Consider the following 8,216-nt stretch of genomic DNA (forward strand, 5'->3'; position numbering starts at 1 on the left):
TTTTTTTTTTTTTTAAAGATTTTATTTATTTATTTGAGAGAGAGAGAATGAGAGAGAACACATGAGAGGGGATAGGGTCAGAGGGCAAAGCAGACTCCCTGCCGAGCAGGGAGCCCGATGCGGGACTCGATCCAGGGACTCCAGGATCATGACCTGAGCCGAAGGCAGTTGCTTAACCAACTGAGCCACCCAGGCGCCCCTGGACTTCCCTTTTAATTTCCAGATTTTCTCCCACTCTTTATCATGAAAAGCTTCAAACGTACTAGAAAGTTGAGAGAGTGAAAATACCCAACTTTCTCCGCGAGGATCAGCAGCTACGGACACCACGCACACTCTGGGCTCTGCCCGAAGCCAGCATCTCTCCTCACTCGGGATGGTCACCCCGAACTACTTAGCTGGACACTTTCTAGGAATAGGGAGCCTACAACCACAACCCATTGTCACACACCATTAACAATTCCATATTATCACTGTCCAGTTGATATTCATGTTAGCTCAACTGTCCCCTAAAACGTCTCTTACAGCCTTTTTTCTTCCACCAAACCAATCCATCCAAGATCACGCCCTGACTTTGGTGACTCGCTCTTCTCTGTGATCTGTAACAGTCCCCTCCCCTCTACCCACCCCACTAATTTTTCATGGTCTTCACTCCTGTGGAGTGTGCCCTGTTCTAGGTGGGTTTCCTCAGGTGTCAAATGTTGCTCCTCCACGCACCCCATTTCCCATGGGCGGGAAGCTCCACACTCTGCCCAATCCCAAACACGGTACGGCCAGAGAGTGGCTCAGTGACCTTGCTGGGTGAGGCCATGCCCTTTGCTGCAAGTGTGGGCTCAAAGGCTCCAGAACGGCATCTCCAGCGTCTGAGCAGTGCAGGTGCGCCTCGATCCCAGAGCCGGCCGCTGCCCTCGCAGCCCTCGCTCTGGTCAGCAACCTGTCCACTGACTCGGGCAAGGTCTTCCCTTCTGAGCGAGGCACACACCCTACTTGCCAACCAGCTCCCCAACATTCTGGTGTCCAAAGAAGACTCTTCCCAGACCAGTCACAGCCCTGCTGGGCTCAAAAATGGAGCTGGTCTCCTTCCCCCTCCTCCTCCCTTGACCAGCTTATCCCCGCACCGGCTCCTCCCCGCTATTTTAAAAATATGGATTTCTAGTTCTCATTTTGACTTTTATTTTTTCAGTGTGATGCAATGAATTGTTTTGACACAGAATTTGGCGTTAACTTCTGCCTTGTGTAAATATTGCTGTGAAGACCTCTTATGTAATAAGGTGATGATTTACATTATTTTTACAAGATCTTACAAAATCACATGATGGTGTACATTATCCTAACCCACATTTCTCCAGGACTTAGGGCTGTTTCCTTCTGGATCCATTTCCTAAATTCCAAACATCTGAGTGTTTGGTTAACGTTCCTTCTTCCATGAAACCGGCCTGGAGAGACCATGGTGCCGAGGCCGTGTCCGACCCCCCCATGTCTGTGGGACCCTGACAGCGCCGACGTTGAGGCAACAGAAACAGGTCTTCATTCTCCGCACGCATGTGTGAGATTTCCTTTCCACTCTCTGCAGGGGGTTTCCATCTTCCCCAACGGCTGCTGTCAGCTTCCATCCACATGTTATTCCTCAAAATATGTCTACACACCTACACCAACACCTAATACAAATTTACCTTGATTTTGCTCCGTGACAGGTTATCCGATGTTCATCCAATAAAGTGTCACATTTCAAAGGGGTGAGAGCCGGGGCAAATCACACCACAGCACTGGATTCCAGAAGGACTCCCACACGCCCCTCCAGGGGGAAAGGCGGCTCCTGATGGGAAAGGCCACCGTGTCACCACAGACACGGTGCTGTCCCAGGACTCCATGGACAGCGCGAGCCTCAGGGCAGTAAACCAGGCTGTCTTCCCAGAAGGACAAGCGATCCACGCCCGCCACTGGTACCCAGACCGGCGGAGTGCTCCGTGTTCCCACAGCTGATTATAAACCCTCGGGTCCTCATGTGGTCAGTACTCAGAAGACCAGACTCACTGTTCCAGTTCATGCTCTTTTCCAAAGCTCAACAAGAGAGGCTGGACTCAGTTAACAACCAGCCCAGTAGAAGATAACCAGACCTCCTGTCCAAGGACTAATCCCTCCACAGACTCGGGAGGGGCCAGGCACCTGCTGACCTACTGACCTGCTCACCCTCCCTCCCCCCGGAGGAGTCACCGCCCAGAGTCACACAGAACGCGGGGCACGCCAGGAGGAAGGGCCCGCACCACCTGCTCGCCATGTCTCAGCAGCGGCTTCTGTAAAATTGAGAGCAAGCTGCAGGGTGAAAGCAGCATCCTTAACTCCGGCCCAGTTCAAAATGTGACCTTATCTCAGAGCCAGAGAGAAGGGACTCGGGAAACACAGCAGCACAACTGGGGAGCCGGGACGAAGGAGTGAACCCATCCATGCTTTACTGAAGAGCACGCACAATTTAGGAAACTGTGCCTGATGTGACATCCTGTGTAGCTGCTGCTTCATACTAACAGATTTTGTATCCGCTAACGCAAGAAAATGCAAGTAACTCCAATGGCAAACCGGAAGTCTTGACAAAGAGTAAAATTATAGCGCCCATCCGATCATGCACGACAATTAAGCCTGAATATTTAAATCCCCGAAGCACCGTTCTCGCAAAACACAAATAAATAATCACCTTAAACAAGACAAGAACAGACAGCATTCTCTGGCAGGCAACAGAGTTAGACTGTGAGTCACAAGAATGGGCCATCCGGGTAGAGAGCGTGCGTCCTCTCTTCCCCTTACGGCCCGTTTTGGTAAGGAAATTCATGCCAGGAGACTGCCGGTTCAGGTGCACAGGCTTTGGATGCTTCTGGCATGGATTCACCCAGGAAGCCAGAAGGCTGCAGGTCTCCGGGGTGTGCGGGTTCAGAATCACACGAGCACCTGCCTGGTGCAGAGCGCTGCCGACCAAGGCACCCTCCTCTGCTGTGCAGATGCCGATTTCATCTGGGGTCAGGCTGCAAAATGTCTCCGTACAGATGCACGGCCGCCAGGAGGGGACAACCGAAGCTCTCCTGGCCTCTCGGAACATCTCAGGAAAACAAACTGTAAAGCCCAAGTGCCATACTCTGACCTCTCCCGAGTTCCAGGTAACGTCACCCCTTGCCTCGGTGAGAAAGGCCCCCCGTCCCTCAAAATAAGGACTGAAAGACACAGTCACCCACCGCACTTTTGTCATCAAACAACTCTTCTCCTGCCACTCAAGTGACAGGGGAGTCTACATGGATTTTGCTTCCTGCTTCAAAAGCGCTCTTGTCCCCTGAGGCTGCCCCAAGCAGCGAAGGGGATCCCCCAGCAGAGAGCGCAGCTAGGCTCTGGTTCCCGATGCTGTTTATCGCAGCAAAATAAGGGAGCCCAGCCCACGCGCGCCGTTTCCTCAAGGTGGTAGTAATTACGCGACATCCAGTGGGCTCCCAGGACTACAGCAGACGCCACAGGACGCGTGCCCAGAGCAACAACGTCTCCCCTGCTCTCGAGCGCCATGGCACACGGGTGGCCTCCACAGAAACCATCGCGGCGAGGGGCTCAGGAAGCTCACGCCGTCCCCTGTGCAAGCCCGCGGCCGCCAGCCGTTCTCTCAGCACGTCATGCCCATTTGCAGACGAGACAAAGCCCTGTAAATCCAGACACCTGTCCAAGGTCGCACACACAAGCGGTACGGCTAGAATTCTTCTCGGACTCTGCGTGGAAGCTATCCCAGGCCGACTTCCCAACCTGCACACAAAACCCTTCCCGTGTGAGGGGTCCTGCTCCCCCACAAACCGCAAAGACGCCCAGCCAGAGGGTCACCATCCCCACAGGCCAGCCCCCTCCCTGACTGCCCTGGAGACGGGGGCGGGGAGCACCCAGGAAGCATGTCTGTGGATGTGCCGTAGGACAGGCTGCCTCCTCCTGCCACGGGCCCTCGACTGCCCCTGGATGGGGAGGTGGCGCCACTGGAGAGCACGGGTGCGTGGCCAGGCCTGCCCTCGCCTGGTGCGGAACTCTGGACTCGCCGGGGACAGCACTCCCCAGCGCAGGAGTCCCTCACGTCGGAGGGAGGACATCCATGAGTATGATGGTGCTCATGCTCTCGCCCTCGCAGACTCACTGACACAGCAAGACCAGCTCTACACGTGGCACGCAGCTCAGCGGCACACGTTACGCCCCGGGTGACGGGAGGCGGGGAAGTGCTCACACAGAGGAACACACCGGAAGGCCTGCCTCCAACACGTCTGCACCACAGACGCTTCTCAAACCCTCGGGGCTTCGCGTCCACGCCCCAAAGAGCACGTGGACTCCAAGCACCTGACTCCATGTGTCCCGGAGCTGCGCGTGCGCACACAGGCAGGCGTGTGAGAACAAGGTCCAACGCATACACAACACTGCATAATCATACAACCATGTTTCTCTTCTGTGACTCTCCTTAGGATACCTGTTGGCATACTGGGACTTTCTAAAGATAGCAATGGACAAGAACGCCCTATCACAAGGGGGGGAAACAGGTCCAAGATCATTCACAAAAAATTACCGTCACTCCAAAAAATCCATCCTAATCCCGAAGGACCTCTAGGTAACACCTCAGTCTTCTGGGTGACAAGTGACACACTCTATTCACCTACTTCACCTGCTCCATGTGACTGCTGAGAATCCACTTTCAAGGAGTTTACAAGACAAGGGACCTGAGGCTGGTTTGGGCTCCAGGTTCTAACAGAGCTGCTCTGCCCTGGGCTGGATCATTCTGACCCTTCCTGCACTCAGACCCACGGGCAGGGCGGCCATGTGGCAAAGCCTTCAACAAGACACAGGACGTCCTCCAGCTGGGAAGATCAACCCTGCACCTTGATCGGTCCTTGCTCATCATAATCATTATATTTCTGGGCTTCTGTTCATAATTAGATCCCAGGTACCTCATGGATGGAACCCCTCCTACCAGCTCACACTGGAAAGAAAATCCAAGTAGCACCCTTTTCTCTTGCTGCTGAGCACCAGCGAGCATTCCAGTTGGTCAACACTCAGGGAGAAACGGACCCAGTTCTAACTTGATCTACTAGTCGATCACAGCCTGTAGCCAACATCCCTGGTGTACAGTCCTATTAGATTCCCTAAGAAAAAAGCCAACGTGGATTTAACTTGAGGGAAAGGTTTTATATCCCTGCTCCAAGAAGCAAAGGCAAGAAACAGTGCCCACTACTTCGAAATCTTTCCTAAATGTGATGGACATCATTTTCCTGACCATGCCTGTTTTAAGAAAGCGCTTCTATTTCTGCACCACACAATACTACAACCAGCTATTTCAGAACCTGGCCTTTTTATGCTGGAAAGTCAGCAAACGCATGGTTCACTGGCAGCCAGCAGAGCAGAGGTTCTGAAACCTAACTCCAGCAGAATCGCCCACAGGGCACCCTAAAGGCTTGCTGGGCACTCCCTCCCTAGAACTTTTGATTCTGCTTGTCTGCAGGGGGCGGGTGGCTGGAGAGTCTGCATTTCTGGATCTACTAGGGCATACCTGGCTATACTAGGCAGGGCACATCTATAGGACGAATGCCCAGACACCAGGACTATCGGTTCCCCATTTAAATACAAAAATGGTGGAGTGGGTTTTGTTGCATAGATTTATGTCCCTAAGGACATGCGGGCCAACTCAAGCATCTACTATCATTCTCACTCTAGACCTCTGCCCCACCCCGACTTTGTTCAGAAGAATGGCTGTTAAGTGTCAAGGTCCAAGGCCCCCCAGACGGAGCCCACATGCACCACACCATGAGGTACGGACGTCTGCACCTGAGGTGCAGAGGGCCTCCCATGCTCTCACATCGGGACGGGACAAGCCCTTTGGCCCCTACTCTTCTGTCAACGGCAGCTGGTGCCCGTGGAGGCTAATTTAAGAAAGGAATGTAATACATAACCACGTGAGGCCCACTTCTGTGCTCCCACCGCCGGGCTCTCCAGGGGAAGAAAGATTCAACAGTCCAGGGAAGAAGTGCATGGAACAAGCCATTTCAATCCCACGTTCGTGAGGTCACACGGCGACGTGCTGAGGGAAAGCATCTTTAACCTAGCTTGCCAGAACTACTCGCAGAACATCAGGATGGGCAGGGGCTTGGCCTCCATCCCTACCCTTCCACTCAGCCTATTTTACTCAATAAACATGCATTAGTCTCTGATGATGCACAGGGAATCTCTTCCCTGCAGCTGTCTGGGGCTATCCACTCAGAACATCCAAGAAAACGTTTTTATTGAATTCTGGCTGGCTTGTAATGTTACACATATCCATATTTCTGGGTTTTTTCCCAGTTTTTAAAAGGACTCTCATTTGATGGCTTTGCTCTATTAAATCTTACTGCATAGTTTTAAATTAGGGGGAAATAGTAGAATGTTCCATGCGTGAGGGGGAGGAGGCTGCGGAACTGGAAAGCACAGTGGAGAGCACAGGTGTCGCATGAAGACGTGAGAAGTAGTCATACCTCTCCTTCACCAGCACCTGAAGCCTCGGACGCACCTGTACTCACAGCAGAAAGGACAAGAGGCTCACAGTTAGCATAGAGGCACAAGACATCCTGGGGAAACGAGGTTTTAAAAGACGAAATGATGTAAAAGATCAGGATTCTCCAAGTGCACCCCTTGCTTAAAAAGAGAAAAGGCGCGGTCTTGAGAAGGCCTCGTGCACCCCAGGGGCAGCAGAGCATACGCTCCATTCGGGCGAGGGCAGCAGTCCAGGGCGGGGGGTCCAGCAGGGGCAGCGCTGGAGGAGGTTCTCCATGGGGGTCAGCCTGTCAGCTCCCCGCCAACACGCGGACACCGCTGTTCACTGTAATCACAGTTAATCAAGCCATGGTCTCCACAGCAGGAGAAACTTGCCGGTGAAGACCCTACAAACCCTTTGGGTAGTATTGAGATGTATTTTAGAGAAGTAGAGAGCCCTTCACAACCGTGACAATCCCATGCCTGCCACACTCTGTACATTCACCTCCCGTGCGGGATGGGACCAGCTCCTTCCTCAGTCGACAGCACAACCTGCCTGGGGTGCTGGGTTCCTGCCGCATGCCGGCCCTCCCTCCAGAGAGCCCGGGCAGGGGCCACAAAGCAGCATCTCACCGGCAATGCTGATGTAACCTCCCCACCTCCCAGTCATTCCTGCAGAAACAGAGGAAGGAAGGCACGGCCACCAAAACTTCAGACACGTAGTCAAGCCACGGACACCTCACAGCCACGGACGGCAGCGATGGAGTCCACGGACATGTCACAGCCACGGACAGCATCGGAGCCCACAGAAATGTCACAGCCATGGCAACAATGGAGTCCACGGACATGTCACAGCCATGGACGGCAGCGATGGAGTCCACGGACACGTCACAGCCACGGACAGCATCAGAGCCCACAGAAATGTCACAGCCATGGCAACAATGGAGTCCACGGACATGTCACAGCCACGGAAAGCATCGGAGCCCACAGAAATGTCACAGTCATGGCAACAATGGAGTCCACAGACATGTCACAGCCATGGACGGCAGCGATGGAGTCCACGGACACGTCACAGCCATGGACGGCAGCGATGGAGTCCACGGACACGTCACAGCCACGGATGGCAGCGAAAGAACCTGCAGACACGTCACAGCCACGGCATTGAGGGAACGAGAACCAAAACTCCTATGGGAAGCTTAGCATCAAAACTGTAAAGAGTAAAATCAAAACGGAGATTGTGGAGGAAAGCCCAAAACATGGGCTCACGACCCAAACAGGCATCTGTGATGGGACAGAACATTCCAGACAAAACGACAAAGACTGCATCAAGATGAAGCTGAACATCCATTTTACTATGAAGATAAAGGGGAGAAAAGCCCAAAAACATTCAGAAGGAAAATACAAATTTCCTAACATGAAAACAAAAATCTTGGACGGCCTCGGATTTCTCCTCCACAAACTGAATTCCAAAAGACGGTGAAGCAGCAAGCATGGGTGTTCTGGAGAAATATTTGGCACATGTGGTTCGTGGAGCAGTCTCCGTGGACCGAAGGCAGCGGAAAGACAGACGCGGGGGCTCAGAGCTGCATCATCCGAGTTCCCTCCTGGGAAAGTCGGCCCGAGCACGGACTCTCCTCAAAATGGAAACCAAAGCCAAGAACTGCATGTGGGAGGCACGGCACACAGTGCGATGTAAGTCTTCCTGTCCCCAGTGTGGT

At 53.3% G+C, this 8,216-nt stretch overlaps 1 long non-coding RNA gene across 1 annotated transcript; it reads right to left on the reverse strand.

Annotated features, from left to right (window-relative positions):
* Positions 1-4,541: 4,541 nt before the first annotated feature.
* On the reverse strand, positions 4,542-7,439 carry LOC145719714 (uncharacterized). The gene is made up of 2 exons (XR_014142564.1): positions 7,386-7,439; positions 4,542-7,236 (listed from the first exon to the last, which is right to left on the reverse strand). It is a non-coding gene; the product is annotated as an uncharacterized LOC145719714 (long non-coding RNA).
* Between the last annotated feature and the right edge of the window lie 777 nt (positions 7,440-8,216).

The sequence above is a fragment of the Leptonychotes weddellii genome, unplaced genomic scaffold (assembly GCF_054177405.1).
Source record: "Leptonychotes weddellii isolate Sample4059 unplaced genomic scaffold, ASM5417740v2 HiC_scaffold_6657, whole genome shotgun sequence".
NCBI lineage: Eukaryota > Metazoa > Chordata > Mammalia > Carnivora > Phocidae > Leptonychotes > Leptonychotes weddellii.